The following is a 25,674-nucleotide window of genomic DNA, read 5'->3' on the forward strand; positions in this document are numbered from 1 at the left end:
TGTGTCTGGACCATGCAGCTGTGTTTAGACCATGAAACTGTGTCTAGATAATGCAGCTGTGTCTGAACCATGCAGCTGTATCTAGACCATGCAGCTGTGTCTGGACCCTGCAGCTGTGTCTAAACCATGCAGCTGTGTCTAGACTCTGCAGCTATGTCTAGACCATGCAGCTGTGTCTAGACCATGCAGCTGTGTCTAAACCATGCAGCTGTGTCTAGACCCTGCAGCTGTGTCTAGACCATGCAGCTGTGTCTAGACCCTGCAGCTGTGTCTAGACCATGCAGCTGTGTCTAGACCCTGCAGCTGTGTCTAGACCATGCAGCTGTGTCTAGACCCTGCAGCTGTGTCTAGACCCTGCAGCTGTGTCTAGACCATGCAGCTGTGTCTAGACCCTGCAGCTGTGTCTAGACCCTGCAGCTGTGTCTAGACCCTGCAGCTGTGTCTAGACCCTGCAGCTGTGTCTAGACCCTGCAGCTGTGTCTAGACCATGCAGCTGTGTCTAGACCCTGCAGCTGTGTCTAGACCATGCAGCTGTGTCTAGACCATGCAGCTGTGTCTAGACCATGCAGCTGTGTCTAGACCATGCAGCTGTGTCTAGACCATGCAGCTGTGTCTAGACTGTGAGAAATTATATATATGAAGTTCTCATTCACAGTCCTGAATTATTACTTGAATTATTATTGGTAGAATTACCTGCAATATGTTAAGTGAAAGGACACAAGTGCAACTAATGTTAGATTTTATTGTGGCAACGTTTCGCTCTCCAGGAATCCTGTCAAGCTGTTACAAACAGTACATGAACATAGAGGGTATGTATGATCATAGAGTGAGGTGTAATACTAGTGGTAGTGGTAGTAGTGATGTAAGTAGTAGTAGCAGTAGTAATATAATTAGTAGTAGTAGTAGTAGCAGTAATATAAGTAATAGTAGTAGTAGTAGTAGTAGTAGTAGTAGTAGTAGTAGTAGTAGTAGTAGTAGTAGTAGTAGTCGTAGTGATATAAGTTGTTGAGGTAGTAGCAATACAATACGATAGAATAATCAACACTGCACGAGTAAAAGTTTATATAATCTATGATTTGGATAGCATAAAAACAGGTTAGACTGATATTTCTGTTTGTGGTTGGATATATTGTTATATTGTTGTGTGTCAGAGACTGTGTGATGGCAGGCGGTACTGAATTATTTCACATATTTTTTGGAGGGAACAACTTAAACAGACATAACACTTAATGATATTAGTTGTTCCTCGGAGATGGGTAGGATTTTATGGGCACTGGGTGGCAACAGTATCCCTCCATCGATACCCACCCAGTCATCCCACACTCACGTAACCTGGACCTTTATACCCCTCAAGGAAGGTTCCTTGATTCTGGTGAGGGGCTCTTGATGTAAGGAACTGGATCTGTGCTCCAGTTCCCCGAATTAACCCTGAATACCTTCCATCCCCCTAAAGGCGCTGTATAATCCTACGGGTTTAGCGCTTCCCCCTTGATTATAATAATAATGGACCTTTATATAGTTATGAATTATTAAATTTAAATCAGTGAAACTGGTAAAATATTATTCTGGACTATATATGGATTATTAACGACCTGAATTTAGTAATTAGTGGTTTGGTCCACAAATATACACATTTATAGGGGAATGTATATAGAGAATGTTCATAAATTATATCAATTTTATATTGCATAATAGGTGCTTCATTCTAAATACAAAATTTTAATGAACACGTACCCAAAAATCTCTTGAGTCTCACACCCAAACACGTCTCTAACAGATGTATTAATATTGGGCAATATAGCAGTCTACTGGAGAAATTGGAAGTTTACGTGAGGTGCGCCACGTTTCCAGAGGACACCGCTTCTCTCTATATTCCAATTATCAGCTTTATTGTAGCTAAGTCACTCCTGAATTTCACAATTACAGGATCCCACAACGTTTACTAATTTCATAATCCACAATTCACTCCGATACACTCTTTATCGGGCGTGATTAAACTAGATTTTTGTCTCTATTACACTCTACTATTGTTTTAAACCGTGCCATATTCCGTGGCTGGAAATTTTTCTAAAAGTCGAACAAACACTACATTCATTAAACAATATTACATTATTCTGTATTGTCTCACTAATTTCTCGAATATTTAAAAAAATCAACGTTGATGTCATTGTTAGACGACTTAAACAATTTAAAGCATCTTGTTCACCTTACAATTTTTCTGTGCATTTAAACTAAAAGTTGTTAGATGGGTTTCAGGTAGTAAGATAGGATGCTTTGCATGTTCACCTATTTCAGTATGTTGTAGTCTACCTCTGCACCTAATTACATCTAATTATAGCCTTAACTTATCTATTATTGAACCTTATACAATTTTCCTTATACCAAGAATTATATTTCATCTCCATACACTTCCTCTTCAATTATCTGAAGCCACTATTTTAGATATGGAAAATTATAAGAGACATTTATTTATAAATTTAAGCACCAATAGGGTTACATTAACTAGTTTAGGCAAAGAAGATTACCTATTAATATCAGTGGCTAATGAGGGACGAATTATTGAAGCGATGGTCACAGTAATTTCAGCAGACGCAATGTGAGCCTTTTGTAATGGCCAATTAACTTTATTTGCCAAGCAACTCAGTCCCTTAAACCGTGATGTAGTATTCAATTTATAATACGTCAAGTCTCGTGACGTAAAATCAGTTGGATTCTCGTCTGCAGTTATATGATTAAAGATGAATATATATTGACCTAAACTTTTATATTTCTCTTGCAACTGATTAATTTCTTCGACACTGTTTTGTACGTACACAGTCTTACTATTATTATTTCGAATCCTTTGTAAGGACACCTTATTATCAGACCAAATCACAGTGTCGCTAATACTTTTCTCATGCAATTTGTATCATATAATTAGCTAATTTGACACCCATGTAAATGGCTGTTAATTCCAGTTGAGGAAATGTACGTTGTTTAATGGGAGCTCCCCTCAAGGGAGGTTCCTCGATGCTGGTGAGGGGCTCTTGATCTAGGAAATTGGATCTGTGCTCCAGTTCCCTGAATTAAGCTTGAATACCTTCCATTCCCCCCACCCCCATAGGCGGTGTATAATCCTACGGGTTTAGCGCTTCCCCATAATAATAATGATAATAATAATAATAATAATAATAATAATAATAATAATAATAATAATAATAATAATGATAATAATGATAATGATAATAATAATAATAATAATAATAATAATAATAATAATAATAATAATAATAATAATAATAATAATAATAATAATAATGATAATAATAATAATAATAATAATAATAATAATAATAATAATAATAATAATAATTTAATGGGAGCTACCTTTGCCTTAGACATAACAAGAGAAATAGAATTATTACATTGCTTCATACGCCAGTTTTCAAGCGTCTCAGAAAATATAGAAAACATAATCACCATCCTGACTTGCTACATTACGTAGGAATTCTAGCATTGGTGTTTGTACATAATCTCCTGTTAACTCTTCTCGCTTCATCCTAAGCACTTTCATGTTTTCCTGCTTCTTGTATCAACAATTTCCCTCATATTGTGAGTGGTGATACTAAGCCTAGTGGACTGAAGCATTTGGAATTCTCAGTAAGCAAAGTTCTCTTGGTCAAATTATTTAATTTGGACGAATTACTATTCCATTCCTTCAGAGGCATATTTGCAGTTTGTATTACGTTATTAGCCTCCACATATGTCGTCATTAGTTTCTCTTCAGCTGACGTTACATCTAGGAAATTGTCCACATAAAACTGTTTACTCATTGCTTCATTCAGTGGACTTCCTGAACGTCTGAGGTGAGCATTTACAGTCGCCTGAAGCAGGAATGGACTGGATGTAGTGCCAAATAAGTGGGTCACTAGGAGTTTCAGGCCAACCCACTCTGAGGAGAGTTTTACCTACGTCAGTCAGCTGTAAAGGCATAATTCTTTACCCTGAAGTTTAGTAAGATATCTCCTAATTTTTCCGTCAACAAGGGACCTGTCATTAAACAGTCATTCAGACTTAGTTCATTCTTACTACCTTTAGCACTGCAATTAAAGTCTGTTCTCAGGGGAGTAGTTTTAGAGTCCCTTTTAACTCCGTCATGCAGTAAGTAACGACCATAAATTTTAGTTTGATCAGGAGGTACCTCGTCTATGAACTTATTCTTTAGTCGTTCATGAATTATTTCATGACAGTCAATCCTGGTGTCTTGTTCAACTCGTGGAACTATGTTTTCAATTCCCCATACGCCATTCTGTAAATTGTACGGAGTTCTGGTTGATTCATCTTCCACGGGAGTCGCACCCAGTATTGTCCAAGTTCATATTTAGCGTATTTCAGGTATTATTTCTGAGTGAAAAACTCATTTGGACTTCATTCATGTTGATTCCGATGCTGTCCAGCTTCCATAATTTATATACCGACTCAACATCGTCCTCTATTAAGGAATATTTAGACTGCGGGAAACTTTAATTAGTAAATCACATAGTGACCATGACTCACGAAATCGTAATGACGCGATTGTAAACAAACCATACCACGGACGGGGATAGAACCCGCGATCAGAGAGCCATTACGATTTCGTGAGTCATGTTGACGGCTTTGACGGGACTTGAGCTAGAGTTCGTCACGGCCACGCTAGCTGGAGATTCGTCTGTAAAAACTTGCATTTGTGGTTACAGTGGTGCCTGTGCTAACCTTCCTATGGTGTAGAAATATACCTAGTTGGATGAATCTTATTGTGGATAGCTGGTCCAGTGGCTAACGCGACGGTCTGGAGTTTTGAGACTCTGATCGCGGGTTCTATCCCCGTCCATGGCATGGTTTTTTTCACATTGTGACCACATTTGCTGACTCCCCTAGTCATTCAATATTAGAGTGAGGAAGCATAAAAATCACTCCCTATTAAAAAGTTTATTGGCCCCGTTGAGTCATTATCTACCCAGGAAGATGCCAATCCTACATCATTTACTACAATACACTCTTTATCGGGCGTGATTAAACTAGATTTTTGTTCTCTGTTACTCTCTCCGATTGTTTTAAACTATGCCATATTTAGACGCCTCTTCCCGAGCCTGTGCGTTGGTTCTCTCGTGCTAGAAAATATTCTAAAAGTCACACCACTGCTACATTTATTAAACAATATGACATTATTCACCCTGCGGCTGTGTCCAGATCCTGCAATTGTGGCTAGACCCTGAAGCTGTGTCTAGACCCTTTAGCTGTGTTTAGACATTGCAGTTGTGTGTAAACCCTGCAGCTATGTCTAGATATTGCAGTTGTGTCTAGACCCTGTAGCTGTGCGTAGACATTGCGGTTGTGTCTAGACACTGCTCTTGGTTTGAAGTTCCCTAACTCTTTCCCCATCTCTCTGTCTACAAGACAAGGCTTCTATAATACCCTGCAAGTCCTACGTCAGGCATCAGGCTCCCTTGAGACCACACTGGAGAACCAGCTTCCTATCTACTTCTACAACACCTCCACACTTTACTACAGTCTCAGTTAATTAAAAAAGTGGTGCATTGACATTTTCTAGTGAGTTTGTTACAGTTTTGCGTTTACTCAAAATCCGGTGTAAGCTTATTACTCTCAGTGAGCTGGCAATTACTATCTTGTTAGCCAGTAAGGCCATGTACACTCTTGTTAGCCAGTAAGGCCATGTACACTCTTGTTAGCCAGTAGGGCCATGTACACTCTTGTTAGCCAGTAAGGCCATGTACACTCTTGTTAGCCAGTAAGGCCATGTACACTCTTGTTAGCCAGTAGGGCCATGTACACTCTTGTTAGCCAGTAAGGCCATGTACACTCTTGTTAGCCAGTAAGGCCATGTACACTCTTGTTAGCCAGTAAGGCCATGTACACTCTTGTTAGCCAGTAAGGCCATGTACACTCTTGTTAGCCAGTAAGGTCATGTACACTCTTGTTAGCCAGTAAGGCCATGTACACTCTTGTTAGCCAGTAAGGCCATGTACACTCTTGTTAGCCAGTAAGGCCATGTACACTCTTGTTAGCCAGTAAGGCCATGTACACTCTTGTCAGCCAGTAAGGCCATATACACTCTTGTTAGCCAGTAAGGCCATGTACACTCTTGTTAGCCAGTAAGGCCATGTACACTCTTGTTAGCCAGTAAGGCCATGTACACTCTTGTTAGCCAGTAAGGCCATGTACACTCTTGTTAGCCAGTAAGGCCATGTACACTCTTGTTAGCCAGTAAGGTCATGTACACTCTTGTTAGCCAGTAAGGCCATGTACACTCTTGTTAGCCAGTAAGGCCATGTACACTCTTGTTAGCCAGTAAGGCCATGTACACTCTTGTTAGCCAGTAAGGCCATGTACACTCTTGTCAGCCAGTAAGGCCATATACACTCTTGTTAGCCAGTAAGGCCATGTACACTCTTGTTAGCAAGTAAGGCCATGTACGCTCTTGTTAGCCAGTAAGGCCATGTACACTCTTGTTAGCCAGTAAGGCCATGTACACTCTTGTTAGCCAGTAAGGCCATGTACACTCTTGTTAGCCAGTAAGGTCATGTACACTCTTGTTAGCCAGTAAGGCCATGTACACTCTTGTTAGCCAATAAGGCCATGTACACTCTTGTTAGCCAGTAAGACCATGTACACTGTTGTTAGCAAGGCCATATACACTCTTGTTAGCCAGTAAGGCAATGTACACTCTTGTTAGCCAGTAAGGTCATGTACACTCTTGTTAGCCAGTAAGGCCATGTTCACTCTATTAGCCAGTAAGGCCATGTACACTCTTGTTAGCCAGTAAGGCCATGTACACTCTTGTTAGCCAGTAAGGCCATGTACACTCTTGTTAGCCAGTAAGGCCATGTACACTCTTGTTAGCCAGTAAGGCCATGTACACTCTTGTTAGCCAGTAGGGCCATGTACACTCTTGTTAGCCAGTAAGGCCATATACACTCTTGTTAGCCAGTAAGGCCATGTACACTCTTGTTAGCCAGTAAGGCCATGTACACTCTTGTTAGCAAGTAAGGCTATGTACGCTCTTGTTAGCCAGTAAGGCCATGTACACTCTTGTTAGCCAGTAAGGCCATGTACACTCTTGTTAGCCAGTAAGGCCATGTACACTCTTGTTAGCCAGTAGGGCCATGTACACTCTTGTTAGCCAGTAAGGCCATATACACTCTTGTTAGCCAGTAAGGCCATGTACACTCTTGTTAGCCAGTAAGGCCATGTACACTCTTGTTAGCAAGTAAGGCTATGTACGCTCTTGTTAGCCAGTAAGGCCATGTACACTCTTGTTAGCCAGTAAGGCCATGTACACTCTTGTTAGCCAGTAAGGTCATGTACACTCTTGTTAGCCAGTAAGGTCATGTACACTCTTGTTAGCCAGTAAGGTCATGTACACTCTATTAGCCAGTAAGGCCATGTACACTCTTGTTAGCCAGTAAGGCCATGTACACTCTTGTTAGCCAATAAGGCCATGTACACTCTTGTTAGCCAGTAAGGCCATGTACACTCTTGTTAGCCAGTAGGGCCATGTACACTCTTGTTAGCCAGTAAGGCCATGTACACTCTTGTTAGCCAGTAAGGCCATGTACACTCTTATTAGCCAGTAGGGCCATGTACACTCTTGTTAGCCAGTAAGGCCATGTACACTCTTGTTAGCCAGTAAGGCCATGTACACTCTTGTTAGCCAGTAAGGCCATGTACACTCTTGTTAGCCAGTAAGGCCATGTACACTCTTGTTAGCCAGTAAGGTCATGTACACTCTTGTTAGCCAGTAAGGCCATGTACACTCTTGTTAGCCAGTAAGGCCATGTACACTCTTGTTAGCCAGTCATGTACACTCTTGTTAGCCAGTAAGGCCATGTACACTCTTGTTAGCCAGTAAGGCCATGTACACTCTTGTTAGCCAGTAGGGCCATGTACACTCTTGTTAGCCAGTAAGGCCATGTACACTCTTATTAGCCAGTAAGGCCATGTACACTCTTGTTAGCCAGTAAGGCCATGTACACTCTTGTTAGCCAGTAAGGCCATGTACACTCTTGTTAGCCAGTAAGGCCATGTACACTCTTGTTAGCCAGTAAGGCCATATAAACTCTTGCGTGCACCTTACTGCATCATTTTTGCCTCCTCAGAGTGCCTGCACTCTGAAGGCTGGGTATTAATGTTGCAGTCTCATAACTCAAGTGCAAGGACGCCTCTGGCAAGACAGTGGTGGAGTGAGTGATGAAAATTTTTCTTTTTCGGGTCACCCTGTCTTGGTGGGAGACGGCCGATGTGTTAATAAAAAATTTTTTATTACATCACAGTTATTATCCTTACACTAGTGAATGTTTAGTTATTTTACTCAGAGAACATTGTAAAAATTACAATGTTCTCTGAGTGAAGCCTGAAATCTGAGTACATTAGTTACTAAGTATATTCCCTGGAATATTTCGATATTTTTATGTATTCGTTTACTCCTCCATAACGCAACCATTTTGCTCAGTTATTTTTATTAATGATATATTTAATGATTTGATTCTAGAAGCATTTCTAAAATGTTTATGTGTGTAGCTGTTGCTGTCAGTTTGGTCAAAATTGTTTTGTCTGTTTTGTCTCAGGTCAAAATGCCATTCATTTACATGTGATATACTTTGCCATAAGTCAAGTGAGAAAAGTAAATTGAAAAGTTTTTTTTTTCATTTCGATTATGCTCAAAGTACCAGTATTGTTTTCAGTTAGTTTTTTTAGTTTTGCACAAATTTCTGCAATTGTTCCTATTATGTGTACACTATTCCCTTCGTTGCAATTTGTGCTTAAGTTTCTAATGTGATTTACATCTTTTGAGTTTATATATATACATATATATATATATATATATATATATATATATATATATATATATATATATATATATATATATATATATATATATATATATATATATATATATATATTTTCTGACAGTTTGGCGTGTTGACATTGCTACTCTTGCAAGTGGAGTATTTTACATTGTAATTTTTTAATTTGCAATTTCTTGCATCGGCAAACATTTGCGTAGATTATCTTTCCAGTCACTGCCAATTTCGACCTTAGTGTAAGTACATACACAGTCCTTTCGGGGGGAGCCTTAATTTCGACGATTTAGACCGTTTTGGCTGTTTTTTTGACAAACTTCGTTTTGTACCTAAAATTCAAAGATTTTCAGACTTTTAAATCAGAACTTTAAGCATTACCTTTGCTTTGTTTTGCTTTGTTTTACTTAATTTAATTTTGTCATTCATACAATTATTTAAGCACCAATGTACATAATTTCAGAATGCAGAATTTCTCTGTTTTTTTTTTTAACACTTTTCATCATATCGTATTAATTATTTACTCTTGCGGACCTTGAACTATGTGTGTTGTCACTGATTAAGAGACGAGTCAAGAGTAAACTAATTTCCAGTATTCTTGTTCCTTTGTTTTTTCTAACTTTTTGTGTTTGAGAGGCTCCGAGAATCACCCTTGCAAGTATTCGTTTTCTCAGGCTAGTTGGAACGTTGACTGGAACAAAATACAAATAACCTGAACATAGAAGAGAGAAGGTTACGACGACGTTTCGGTCCGTTTCGGGAAATTGTTAGTCAGGTTCTTGAGTTACAAGAAGCCTCTATATCTTCGATGTTTTTGCAACTTAGTTAAGTCTGTCATCTTCCATGGAAGAAAGTCCAAAGTTCTTAGACACTTGGTTAAGATCAATCGCAACTTAAATCGAAGATAAACATGATAACATTGATGATCACTATATTTGGTATAAAGCATCGTCGTCAACAACGTTCTGATTGAAAATGCTCAGAACATAAGAACATAAGAAAGAAGGAACACTGCAGCAGGCCTACTGCCCATACAAGGCAGGGCCAAGCAAGAGCATAAACAATATCGTGCTTGAGACAGTCTAGAACAAGCAATATACGTACTGAGAATATTGTATCAGCATACAAGTCCTGAGAATGTTGTATCAGCATACAAGTCCTGAGAATGTTGTATCAGCATACAAGTCTTGAGAATGTTTTCTATCAATACAAGTGTTCATAACAGTTGCCATCAACCCAACGTGTTCATAACAGTTACCATCAACCCAACGTGTTCATAACAGTTGCCATCAACCCAGCGTGTTCATAACAGTTGCCATCAACCCAACGTGTTCATAAGAGTTGCCATCAACCCAACGTGTTCATAACAGTTGCCATCAACCCAACGTGTTCATAACAGTTGCCATCAACCCAACGTGTTCATAATAGTTGCCATCAACCCAACGTGTTCATAACAGTTATCATCAACCAAACGTGCTCATAACTGTTGCCATCAACCCAATGTGTTCATAACTGTTGCCATCAACCCAACGTGTTCATAACTGTTGCCATCAACCCAACGTGTTCATAACTGTTACCATCAACCCAACGTGTTCATAACTGTTGCCATCAACCCAACGTGTTCATAACTGTTGCCATCAACCCAACGTGTTCATAACAGTTGCCATCAACCCAACGTGTTCATAACAGTTGCCATCAACCCAACGTGTTCATAACAGTTGCCATCAACCCAACGTGTTCATAACAGTTGCCATCAACCCAACGTGTTCATAACTGTTGCCATCAACCCAACGTGTTCATAACAGTTGCCATCAACCCAACGTGTTCATAACCGTTGCCATCAACCCAACGTGTTCATAACAGCTGCCATCAACCCAACGTGTTCATAACAGTTGCCATCAACCCAACGTGTTCATAACAGTTGCCATCAACCCAACGTGTTCATAACAGATGCCATCAACCCAACGTGTTCATAACAGTTACCATCAACCCAACGTGTTCATAACAGTTGCCATCAACCCAACGTGTTCATAACAGTTACCATCAACCCAACGTGTTCATAACAGTTACCATCAACCCAACGTGTTCATAACATTCTCAGTCAAAACGTTTACTGAGAACACTTATTATTAGCACACGTGCTGAGAACACTCATCAACACGTACTAAGAACATTTATTATTAACACACGTACTGAGAACACTCATCAACACGTACTAAGAACATTTATTATTAACACACGTGCTGAGAACACTCATCAACACGTACTAAGAACATTTATTATTAACACACGTACTGAGAACACTCATCAACACGTACTAAGAACATTTATTATTAACACACGTACTGAGAACACTCATCAACACGTACTAAGAACATTTATTATTAACACGTACTGAGAACACTCATCAACACGTACTAAGAACATTTATTATTAACACGTACTGAGAACACTCATCAACACGTACTAAGAACATTTATTATTAACACGTACTGAGAACACTCATCAACACGTACTAAGAACATTTATTATTAACACACGTACTGAGAACACTCATCAACACGTACTAAGAACATTTATTATTAACACACGTACTGAGAACACTCATCAACATGTACTAAGAACATTTATTATTAACACACGTACTGAGAACACTCATCAACACGTACTAAGAACATTTATTATTAACACACGTACTGAGAACACTCATCAACACGTACTAAGAACATTTATTATTAACACACGTACTGAGAACACTCATCAACACGTACTAAGAACATTTATTATTAACACACGTACTGAGAACACTCATCAACACGTACTAAGAACATTTATTATTAACACACGTACTGAGAACACTCATCAACACGTACTAAGAACATTTATTATTAACACTCGTACTGAGAACACTCATCAACACGTACTAAGAACATTTATTATTAACACACGTACTGAGAACACTCATCAACACGTACTAAGAACATTTATTATTAACACACGTACTGAGAACACTCATCAACATGTACTAAGAACATTTGCCATCAACGTAAATGCTGAGAAGTCTAATATATTAATAAGCCTGGATAACCCAAGAAAGTCAAGCAGTGTCCTTAATTATATTTATGTGATTAGGTCCTCTAATGGATGTTATCCACAACAGTCGACTAACTTCTAGGTTTCTAATTACTGTACCAAAAACAGAGGCAGTAATGTAGAAGCTTGCTTATTTGTCGAGACCTGCCCGGGAATCGAACCCAATTCCTTTCAGATGTGAGCCCAGCAACCGCAAATAAAACCGTAGTAGGAACATCAACTATCTGAGAGTGCCTTGAGCACCTTTCCACCTGAAATCACGGGTCGTTAAAATCCTTTAGAATCTGAGGCACAATTCTTTCTCCGAGGTCTAACAAGACTTTATGGAGCAATAACTTCAGACGACAATGATCACAATTTTTGAGAGAAATGGAAGCATATAAATTTACTTAAATGAAATAAAAATGGTAAGACAGGAATCACACACACACACACTCACACACACACACACACACAAGCACACACACACACACACACACACACACACACACACACACACACACACACACACACACACACACACACACACACACACACACACACACACACACACACACACACACATATATATATATATATATGTATATATATATATATATATAAATATATATATATATATATATATATATATATATATATATATATATATATATATATATATATATATGTATATATATATGTGTGTCGTGCCGAATAGGCAGAATTTGCGATCTTGGCTTAAATAGCAACGCTCATCTTGCCATACAGGACAAGTGAAAATTTGTGTATGCAATAATTTCGCCAAAATCATTCTGAACCTAACGAAAAAAATATTTGATTGTGTTTGGTTAGTACTAAATTATTGTAAAGATATTTAAAATATATATAGTTGGGTTAGGCTAAAATAAATTGTTCTTGTTATAATAAGGTTAGGTAAGTTTTCTAAGATTCTTTTGGTGCAAAATTAAAAAAAAATACATTAACATTAATGAAAAAATATATCTTCAAACGTATAAGAGAAAATTTCAGAACGGACTTAATTTTAAATGAGTTCTTGCTAATTGACCAGTTTTACATATTCGACACGACATATATATATATATATATATATATATATATATATATATATATATATATATATATATATATATATATATATATATATATATATATATATATTTTTTTTTTTTTTTTCAACAAGTCGGCAGTCTCCCACCGAGGCAGGGTGTGTGTGCGTGTGTGTGTGCGTGTGTGTGTATATATGTGTGTGTGTGTATGTGTGTGTGTGTATGTACTCACCTAGTTGAGGTTACAGGGGTCGAGTCCGAGCTCTTGGCCCCGCCTCTTCACTGATCCCTACTAGGTCACTCTCCCTGAACCGTGAGCTTTATCATACCTCTGCTTAAAGCTATGTATGGATCCTGCCTCCACTACATCACTTCCCAAACTATTCCACTTCCTGACTACTCTGTGACTGACGAAATACTTCCTAACATCCTGTGATTCATCTCAGTCTTCAATTTCCAACTGTGAACCCTTGTTACTGTATCCCATCTCTGGAATATTCTGTCTATGTCCACCTTGTCAATTCCTCTCAGTGTTTTATGTCATTATCATGTCCCCCCTATCTTTCCTGTCCTCCAGCGTCGTGAGGTTGATTTCCCATAACCTCTCCTAGTAGGACATACCCCTTAGCTCCAGAACTAGTCTTGCTGCAAACCTTTGCACTTTCTCTAATTTCCTTACGTGCTTCGTTACGTGCGGGTTCCGAACTGGTGCCGCATACTCCAATACAGGAACTCCTTATTGAGATGTCGGAATGCTGTTCTTAGGTTTGCTAGGCGCCCGTATGCTGCAGCAGTTATTTGGTTGATGAGCATCTCTGGAGATGTGCCTCGTGTTATACTCACCCCAAGACCCTTTCCATGAGTGAGGTTTGTAGTCTCTGGCCCCCTAGACTATACTCCGTCTGCTGCCTTCTTTGCCCTTTCCCAATCTTCATGACTTTGCACTTAGTGGGATTGAACTCCAGGAGCCAGTTGTTGGACCAGGCCTGCAGCCTGTCCAGATCCCTTTGTAGTTCTGCCTGGTCTTAGGTCGACTGAATTTTCATAAACTTCACACCATCTGCAAACAGGGATACTTCTGAGTTTATTCCTCCCGTCAAGTAGTTCACAAATACCAGAAACAGCACCGGCTCCAGGACTGACCTCTGTGGAATCCTGCTCGTGACAGGCGCCCACTCTGACACTTCGTCGCATACCATGATTCGCTGTTGTCTTCCTGACAGGTATTCCCTGATCCATTGCAGCCTTCCTTGTTATCCGTGCCTGATCCTCCAGCTTTTGCACTAATCTTCTGTGTGGAACTGTGTCAAACGCCTTCCTACAGTCCAAGAAAATGCAGTCTACTCACCCCTTTCTTTCTTGTCTTACTGCTCTCGCTCACAGATCTCCAGTAGGTTGGTTACACAGGATTTCCCAGCCCTGAAACCGTCCTGGCTGTCACTGATAAGCTCGTTCCTTTCTAGGTGCTCCACTACTCTTCTCTTGAAAAGCTTCTGATGACTTTGCATACTATACATGTCAGTGACACTGGTCTGTAGTTTAATGCTTCGTGTGTGTCTTCTATTTTAAAAATTGGGATTACATTTGCTGTCTTCCATACTTCAGGTAGTCGTCCTGTTACGATAGATGTGTTGAAGATTGTTGTTAGTGGTACACATAGTGCCTCTCCTCCCTCTCTCAGTACCCATGGAGAGATGTTATCCGGCCCCATCACTTTCGAGGTATCTAGCTCGCTTAGCAGCTTCTTCACTTCTTCCTCGGTTGTATTTATTGTGTTCAACATTTGATGTTGTACCCCATCTTTCTGTCTTTCTGGAGTCCCTTCTGTCTCCTCTGCGAGCACTTCTTTGAATCTCATGTTGAGCTCCTCACATACTTCTCAATCGTTCCGTGTGAATTCCCCTCTTTCCTTCCTCAGCCTGATTACCTGGTCCTTGACTGTCGTTTTCCTACTGATGTGGCTGTTCAGTAGCTTCGGATTAGATTTGGCTTTCGCTGCTGTGTCATTTTCGTATTGTCGTTGGGCCTCCCTTCTTACCTGTGCATATTCATTTCTGATTCTATGACTACTCTCCTTATTCCTCTGGGTCCTTTGCCTTCTATACTTCCATTCTCTAGCACATTTGTTTTTTGCCTCTCTACACCTTTGGGTGAACCAAAGGCTCATCCTGGCTTTTTCGTTATTTCTGTTATCCTTGGGTACAAACCTCTTCTCAGCTTCTTTGCATATTTTTGTCACATATTCCGTCATCTCGTTTACTGACTTCCCTGCCAGTTCTCTGTCCCACTGAACCCTATGCAGGAAATTCTTCATGCCTGTGTAGTCCCCACTCTTGTAGTTTGGCTTCATTTGTCCTCCTCTTCCTGCTTCCCTCTCCACATGTAACTCTACAATGTATTTGAAACTCAGAACCACATGGTCACTGGCCATGAAGAGTCTTTCATATGAGATGCCCTCAATGTCTGCACTACTCAAGGTCCAGTCTTGCTGTTTCATCCTCTCCTCTCTCTCTCTCTCTCTCTCTGGTAGTGTCCCTTATGTGTTGGTACATAAGGTGTTCCAGTCCCACCTCCATCATCTTAGCCTTCCACGTTTCTGGGCCCCCATGTGATTCCAGGTTTTCCCAGTCGATTTTCTTGTGAGTGCAGTCACCCACAATCAGCAGGTTTGCTATGCACACATGAGCCCTTCGGGCCACTTCAGCCAGTGTGTCAACCATCACTCTATTCACTCATCATATTCTTGGCTTGGCCTCCTGCTGTTCTGTGGTGAATAACAAAAAAGGCACAACACCGAGACCGGAACGACACACAAATAACCCGCACGTAGCCCTGTAACTCGCTTCAATCTATTTACCTCATATTCTAGGGCCCATATCCTGGCTTCTGCAGCTTTGGCTTGCAACTCCCATTTCATCATCTCCATCTCCATCCTCTTCTCCATTTTTGTAGAAAGTTACGTCCTTTTACACTGTTCTTCCATCCATTTTTCCTTACTAGGACAATCTTCCTCTGATCCCCTGATCCTTCGACTTTCCCTCTGAGCCCAAGATAAGTGTGGGAGTCCAGCCGGAGCTTGGGTCTAGCTCGATGGTAAAGAGGACTCTCATGCAGAGTTTGCAGGTTCGAGTCCTGCTGTGTACGTAGAGACAATGTTTGTAAATAATTTTGCCTGCTTGCAAATTGTTAAGCATGCATATATATATATATATATATATATATATATATATATATATATATATATATATATATATATATATATCCCACCAAGGCAGGGTGGCGCGAAAAAGAAAAATATATATATATATATATATATATATATATATCCAGGACTCAAGTCCGGCCTGCCGGTTTCCCTGAATCCCTTCATAAATGTTACTTTGCTCACACTCCAACAGCACGTCAAGTATTAAAAACCATTTGTCTCCATTCACTCCTATCAAACACGCTCACGCATGCCTGCTGGAAGTCCAAGCCCCTCGCACACAAAACCTCCTTTACCCCCTCCCTCCAACCCTTCCTAGGCCGACCCCTACCCCGCCTTCCTTCCACTACAGACTGATACACTCTTGAAGTCATTCTGTTTCGCTCCATTCTCTCTACATGTCCGAACCACCTCAACAACCCTTCCTCAGCCCTCTGGACAACAGTTTTGGTAATCCCGCACCTCCTCCTAACTTCCAAACTACGAATTCTCTGCATTATATTCACACCACACATTGCCCTCAGACACGACATCTCCACTGCCTCCAGCCTTCTCCTCGCTGCAACATTCATCACCCACGCTTCACACCCATATAAGAGCGTTGGTAAAACTATACTCTCATACATTCCCCTCTTTGCCTCCAAGGACAAAGTTCTTTGTCTCCACAGACTCCTAAGTGCACCACTCACTCTTTTTCCCTCATCAATTCTATGATTCACCTCATCTTTCATAGACCCATCCGCTGACACGTCCACTCCCAAATATCTGAATACGTTCACCTCCTCCATACTCTCTCCCTCCAATCTGATATTCAATCTTTCATCACCTAATCTTTTTGTTATCCTCATAACCTTACTCTTTCCTGTATTCACCTTTAATTTTCTTCTTTTGCACACCCTACCAAATTCATCCACCAATCTCTGCAACTTCTCTTCAGAATCTCCCAAGAGCACAGTGTCATCAGCAAAGAGCAGCTGTGACAACTCCCACTTTGTGTGTGATTCTTTATCTTTTAACTCCACGCCTCTTGCCAAGACCCTCGCATTTACTTCTCTTACAACCCCATCTATAAATATATTAAACAACCACGGTGACATCACACATCCTTGTCTAAGGCCTACTTTTACTGGGAAAAAATTTCCCTCTTTCCTACATACTCTAACTTGAGCCTCACTATCCTCGTAAAAACTCTTCACTGCTTTCAGTAACCTACCTCCTACACCATACACTTGCAACATCTGCCACATTGCCCCCCTATCCACCCTGTCATACGCCTTTTCCAAATCCATAAATGCCACAAAGACCTCTTTAGCCTTATCTAAATACTGTTCACTTATATGTTTCACTGTAAACACCTGGTCCACACACCCCCTACCTTTCCTAAAGCCTCCTTGTTCATCTGCTATCCTATTCTCCGTCTTACTCTTAATTCTTTCAATTATAACTCTACCATACACTTTACCAGGTACACTCAACAGACTTATCCCCCTATAATTTTTGCACTCTCTTTTATCCCCTTTGCCTTTATACAAAGGAACTATGCATGCTCTCTGCCAATCCCTAGGTACCTTACCCTCTTCCATACATTTATTAAATAATTGCACCAACCACTCCAAAACTATATCCCCACCTGCTTTTAACATTTCTATCTTTATCCCATCAATCCCGGCTGCCTTGCCCCCTTTCATTTTACCTACTGCCTCACGAACTTCCCCCACACTCACAACTGGCTCTTCCTCACTCCTACAAGATGTTATTCCTCCTTGCCCTATACACGAAATCACAGCTTCCCTATCTTCATCAACATTTTTATATATATATATATATATATATATATATATATATATATATATATATATATATATATATATATATATATATATATATATATATATATATACAATCAATAAAAAATCTAAACTATTAGCAACACTGGAAATCCCTTGAACTGTATGGAGCGCAGACAAGTTAAGTACATTATAATTTACTTCAGCAAATCCTGCACACCAAAATATCTCTGTATGAAAACAACATGACTGACTGTGCAAAGTATCTCTGTGCAACACGACGAATACACTCTGAGAGAACTTGTTAAATGTCAGAGGTCTACGTCTTCCCACCATGTATACTTGGAGTATACCTGGAGAGGGTTTCGGGGGCCAACGACCCCGCGGCCTGGTCTGTGATTATACCTCGTGGTGGATCAGGGCCTGATCAACCAGGCTGTTACTGTTGGCCTCACGTAAACCGCCAGGAAACCTCTGGCTGTCTTCAAGACACAACTTCATAAGTTCTTTAGATCAGTTCTTGATCAGTTGGGTTGTGGTTTGTAGGTTGTGTTGCGTGCGACCAGCAGCAACAGCCTGAATGATCAGGCCTCGATCAACACTGAGGTTTGGTTTGGGACTGGCTTTCGGGGTCATTGATCCTAGGAAGCATCCTTCAGGTATCCTTCAGTAGTATTGGTTACCCAGCATGAGTGTGAGCCACACTATGAGTGTAGGTCACACAGTATGAGTGTACTTCGCACAGTATGAGTGTAGGTCATACAGTATGAGTGTATTTCACACAGTATGAGTGTAGGTCACACAGTATGAGTGTATTTCACACAGTATGAGTGTAGGTCACACAGTATAAGTGTACTTCGCACAGTATGAGTGTAGGTCACACAGTATGAGTGTAGGTCACGCAGTATGAGAGTACTTCACACAGTATGAGTGAAGGTCACACAGTATGAGTGTACTTCACATAGTATGAGTGTAGGTCACACAGTATGAGTGTAGGTCACACAGTATGAGTGTAGGTCACACAGCATGAGTGTAGGTCACGCAGTATGAGTGTAGGTCACGCAGTATGAGTGTACTTCACACAGTATGAGTGTAGGTCACACAGTATGAGTGAAGGTCACACAGTAGGAGTGTAGGTCACACAGCATGAGTGTAGGTCACACAGTATGAGTGTAGGTCACGCAGTATGAGTGTACTTCACACAGTATGAGTGTAGGTCACATAGTATGAGTGTAGGTCACACAGTATGAGTGTAGGTCACGCAGTATGAGTTTACTTCACACAGTATGAGTGTACTTCACATAGTATGAGTGTAGGTCACACAGTATGAGTGTAGGTCACGCAGTATGAGTGTACTTCACACAGTATGAGTGTAGGTCACATAGTATGAGTGTAGGTCACACAGTATGAGTGTAGGTCACACGGTATTAGTGTACTTCACACAGTATGAGTGTACTTCACATAGTATGAGTGTAGGTCACACAGTATGAGTGTAGGTCACGCAGTATGAGTTTACTTCACACAGTATGAGTATAGGTCACGCAGTATGAGTGTACTTCACACAGTATGAGTGTAGGTCAGACAGTATGAGAGTAGGTCACACAGTATGAGAGTAGGTCACACAGTATGAGTGTAGGTCACACAGTATGAGAGTAGGTCACACAGTATGAGTGTATGTCACACAGTATGAGTGTACTTCACACAGTACGAGTGTAGGTCACACGGTATGAGTGTAGGTCACGCAGTATGAGTGTATTTCACACAGTATGAGTGTACTTCACACAGTATGAGTGTAGGTCACACAGTATGAGTGTAGGTCACGCAGTATGAGTGTAGGTCACACAGTATGAGTGTAGGTCACACAGTATGAGTGTAGGTCACACAGTATGAGTGTAGGTCACACAGTATGAGTGTAGGTCACAGAGTATGAGTGTAGGTCACGCAGTATGAGTGTACTTCACACAGTATGAGTGTACTTCACACAGTACGAGTGTAGGTCACACAGTATGAGTGTAGGCCACGCAGTATGAGTGTAGGTAACACAGTATGAGTGTAGGTCACACAGTATGAGTGAAGATCACACAGTAGGAGTGTAGGTCACACAGCATGAGTGTAGGTCACACAGTATGAGTGTAGGTCACGCAGTATGAGTGTACTTCACACAGTATGAGTGTAGGTCACATAGTATGAGTGTAGGTCACACAGTATGAGTGTAGGTCACGCAGTATGAGTTTACTTCACACAGTATGAGTGTACTTCACATAGTATGAGTGTAGGTCACACAGTATGAGTGTAGGTCACGCAGTATGAGTGTACTTCACACAGTATGAGTGTAGGTCACATAGTATGAGTGTAGGTCACACAGTATGAGTGTAGGTCACACGGTATTAGTGTACTTCACACAGGAGGCCTGGTCTCAGACCGGGCCGCGGGGGCGTTGACCCCCGGAACTCTCTCCAGGTAAACTCCAGGTAAACAGTATGAGTGTACTTCACATAGTATGAGTGTAGGTCACACAGTATGAGTGTAGGTCACGCAGTATGAGTTTACTTCACACAGTATGAGTATAGGTCACGCAGTATGAGTGTACTTCACACAGTATGAGTGTAGGTCACACAGTATGAGAGTAGGTCACACAGTATGAGAGAAGGTCACACAGTATGAGTGTAGGTCACACAGTATGAGAGGTCACACAGTATGAGTGTAGGTCACACAGTATGAGTGTATGTCACACAGTATGAGTGTACTTCACACAGTACGAGTGTAGGTCACACGGTATGAGTGTAGGTCACGCAGTATGAGTGTACTTCACACAGTATGAGTGTACTTCACACAGTATGAGTGTAGGTCACACAGTATGAGTGTAGGTCACGCAGTATGAGTGTAGGTCACACAGTATGAGTGTAGGTCACACAGTATGAGTGTAGGTCAAACAGTATGAGTGTAGGTCACACAGTATGAGTGTAGGTCACAGAGTATGAGTGTAGGTCACGCAGTATGAGTGTACTTCACACAGTATGAGTGTACTTCACACAGTACGAGTGTAGGTCACACAGTATGAGTGTAGGCCACACAGTATGAGTGTAGGTCACACAGTATGAGTGTAGGTCACACAGTATGAGTGTAGGTCACACAGTATGAGTGTAGGTCACACAGTATGAGTGTAGGCCACGCAGTATGAGTGTACTTCACACAGTATGAGTGTACTTCACACAGTATGAGTGTAGGTCACACAGTATGAGTGTAGGTCACACAGTATGAGTGTAGGTCACGCAGTATGAGTGTAGGTCACACAGTATGAGTGTAGGTCACACAGTATGAGTGTAGGTCACACAGTATGAGTGTAGGTCACACAGTATGAGTGTAGGCCACGCAGTATGAGTGTACTTCACACAGTATGAGTGTACTTCACACAGTATGAGTGTAGGTCACACAGTATGGGTGTAGGTCACGCAGTATGAGTGTACTTCACACAGTATGAGTGTACTTCACACAGTATGAGTGTAGGTCACACATTATGAGTGTACTTCACACAGTATGAGTGTACTTCACACAGTATGAGTGTACTTCACACAGTATGAGTGTAGGTCACACAGTATGAGTGTACTTCACAAAGTATGAGTGTACTTCACACAGTATGAGTGTAGGTCACACATTATGAGTGTACTTCACACAGTATGAGTGTAGGTCACACAGTATGAGTGTACTTCACACAGTATGAGTGTACTTCACACAGTATGAGTGTAGGTCACACATTATGAGTGTAGGTCACACAGTATGAGTGTACTTCACACAGTATGAGTGTAGGTCACACAGTATGAGAGTAGGTCACACAGTATGAGTGTAGATCACGCAGTATGAGTGTACTTCACACAGTATGAGAGTAGGTCACACAGTATGAGTGTAGATCACGCAGTATGAGTGTAGGTCACACAGTATGAGTGTACTTCACACAGTATGAGTGTAGGTCACACAGTATGAGTGTACTTCACACAGTATGAGAGTAGGTCACACAGTATGAGTGTAGATCACGCAGTATGAGTGTAGGTCACACAGTATGAGGGCAGGTCACACAGTATGCGTGTACTTCACACAGTACGAGTGTAGGTCACACAGTATGAGGGCAGGTCACGCAGTATGAGTGTACTTCACACAGTATACGTGTAGGTCACACAATGTGAGTGTAGGTCACACAGTATGAGTGTACTTCACTCAGTATGAGTGTAGGTCACACAGTATGAGGGTATTTCACACAGTATGAGTGTAGGTCACACAGTATGAGTGTAAGTCACACAGTATGAGTGTATTTCACACAGTATGAGTGTAGGTCACACAGTAGGAGTGTACTTCACACAGTATGAGTGTAGGTCACACAGTATGAGTGTAGGTCACGCAGTATGAGTGTACTTCACACAGTATGAGTGTAGGTCACACAGTATGAGTGAATGTCACGCAGTATGAGTGTACTTCACACAGTATGAGTGTAGGCCACACAGTATGAGTGTAGGTCACACAGTATGAGTGTAGGTCACACAGTATGAGTGTAGGTCACACAGTATGAGTGTAGGTCACGCAGTATGAGTGTACTTCACACAGTATGAGTGTAGGTCACACAGTATGAGTGTAGGTCACACAGTATGAGTGTAGGTCACGCAGCATGAGTGTACTTCACACAGTATGAGTGTAGGTCACACAGTATGAGTGTAGGTCACACAGTATGAGTGTAGGTCACACAGTATGAGTGTAGGTCACACAGTATGAGTGTAGGTCACACAGTATGAGTGTACTTCACACAGTATGAGTGTAGGTCACACAGTATGAGTGTAGGTCACACAGTATGAGTGTAGGTCACGCAGCATGAGTGTACTTCACACAGTATGAGTGTAGGTCACACAGTATGAGTGTAGGTCACGCAGTATGAGTGTACTTCACACAGTATAAGTGTAGGTCACACAGTATGAGTGTAGGTCACACATTATGAGTGTACTTCACACAGTATGAGTGTAGGTCACACAGTATGAGTGTACTTCACACAGTGTGAGTGTACTTCACACAGTATGAGTGTAGGTCACACATTATGAGTGTAGGTCACACAGTATGAGTGTACTTCACACAGTATGAATGTAGGTCACACAGTATGAGAGTAGGTCACACAGTATGAGTGTAGATCACGCAGTATGAGTGTACTTTACACAGTATGAGAGTAGGTCACACAGTATGAGTGTAGATCACGCAGTATGAGTGTAGGTCACACAGTATGAGTGTACTTCACACAGTATGAGTGTAGTTCACACAGTATGAGTGTACTTCACACAGTATGAGAGTAGGTCACAAAGTATGAGTGTAGATCACGCAGTATGAGTGCAGGTCACACAGTATGAGGGCAGGTCACACAGTATGAGTGTACTTCACACAGTATGAGTGTAGGTCACACAGTATGAGGGCAGGTCACGCAGTATGAGTGTACTTCACACAACATACGTGTAGGTCACACAATGTGAGTGTAGGTCACACAGTATGAGTGCACTTCACTCAGTATGAGTGTAGGTCACACAGTATGAGTGTATTTCACACAGTATGACTGTAGGTCACACAGAATGAGTGTAGGTCACACAGTATGGGTGTATTTCACACAGTATGAGTGTAGGTCACACAGTATGAGTGTACTTCACACAGTATGAGTGTAGGTCACACAGTATGAGTGTAGGTCACGCAGTATGAGTGTACTTCACACAGTATGAGTGTAGGTCACACAGTATGAGTGTAGGTCACGCAGTATGAGTGTACTTCACACAGTATGAGTGTAGGCCACACAGTATGAGTGTAGGTCACACAGTATGAGTGTAGGTCACACAGTATGAGTGTAGGTCACACAGTATGAGTGTAGGTCACGCAGTATGAGTGTACTTCACACAGTATGAGTGTAGGTCACACAGTATGAGTGTAGGTCACACAGTATGAGTGTAGGTCACGCAGCATGAGTGTACTTCACACAGTATGAGTGTAGGTCACACAGTATGAGTGTAGGTCACGCAGTATGAGTGTACTTCACACAGTATGAGTGTAGGTCACACAGTATGAGTGTAGGTCACACAGTATGAGTGTAGGTCACACAGTATGTGTGTAGGTCACGCAGCATGAGTGTACTTCACACAGTACGAGTGTAGGTCACACAGTATGAGTGTAGGTCACACAGTATGAGTGTAGGTCACGCAGTATGAGTGTACTTCACACAGTATGAGTGTAGGTCACAGTATGAGTGTAGGTCACACAATATGAGTGCAGGTCACACAGTATGTGTGTAGGTCACACAGTATGAGTGCAGATCACACAGAATGAGTGTAGGTCACACAGTATGAGTGTAGGTCACACAGTATGAGTGTAGGTCACACAGTATGAGTGTAGGTCACACAGTATGAGTGTAGGTCACACAGTATGAGTGTAGGTCACACAGTATGAGTGTAGGTCACACAGTATGAGTGTAGGTCACACAGTATGAGTGTAGGTCACACAGTATGAGTGTAGGTCACACAGTATGAGTGTAGGACACACAGTATGAGTGTAGGTGACACAGTACGAGTGTAGGTGACACAGTATGAGTGTAGGTCACACAGTATGAGTGTAGGTCACACAGTATGAGTGTAGGTCACACAGTATGAGTGTAGGTCACACAGTATGAGTGTAGGTGACACAGTATGAGTGTAGGTGACACAGTATGAGTGTAGGTCACACAGTATGAGTGTAGGTGACACAGTATGAGTGTAGGTCACACAGTATGAGTGTAGGTGACACAGTATGAGTGTAGGTCACACAGTATGAGTGTAGGTGACACAGTATGAGTGTAGGTCACACAGTATGAGTGTACGCCACACAGTATGAGTGTAGGTCACACAGTATGAGTGTAGGTGACACAGTATGAGTGTAGGTCACACAGTATGAGTGTAGGTCACACAGTATGAGTGTAGGTCACACAGTATGAGTGTAGGTCACACAGTATGAGTGTAGGTCACACAGTATGAGTGTAGGTCACACAGTATGAGTGTAGGTCACACAGTATGAGTGTAGGTCACACAGTATGAGTGTAGGTCACACAGTATGAGTGTAGGTCACACAGTATGAGTGTAGGTCACACAGTATAAGTGTAGGTCACACAGTATGAGTGTAGGTCACACAGTATGAGTGTAGGTCACACAGTATGAGTGTAGGTCACACAGTATGAGTGTAGGACACACAGTATGAGTGTAGGACACATAGTATGAGTGTAGGTCACACAGTATGAGTGTAGGTCACACAGTATGAGTGTAGGTCACACAGTATGAGTGTAGGTCACACAGTATGAGTGTAGGACACACAGTATGAGTGTAGGACACACAGTATGAGTGTAGGTCACACAGTATGAGTGTAGGCCACACAGTAGGAGTGTAGGCCACACAGTATGAGTGTAGGCCACACAGTATGAGTGTAGGCCACACAGTATGAATGTAGGTCACACAGTATGAGTGTAGGCCACACAGTATGAGTGTAGGCCACACAGTATGAGTGTAGGTCACACAGTATGAGTGTAGGTGACACAGTATGAGTGTAGGTCACACAGTATGAGTGTAGGTCACACAGTATGAGTGTAGGTCACACAGTATGAGTGTAGGTCACGCAGTATGAGTGTAGGTCACACAGTATGAGTGTAGGTGACACAGTATGAGTGTAGA

The sequence above is a fragment of the Cherax quadricarinatus genome, chromosome 65, assembly GCF_038502225.1.
Source record: "Cherax quadricarinatus isolate ZL_2023a chromosome 65, ASM3850222v1, whole genome shotgun sequence".
Lineage (NCBI taxonomy): Eukaryota > Metazoa > Arthropoda > Malacostraca > Decapoda > Parastacidae > Cherax > Cherax quadricarinatus.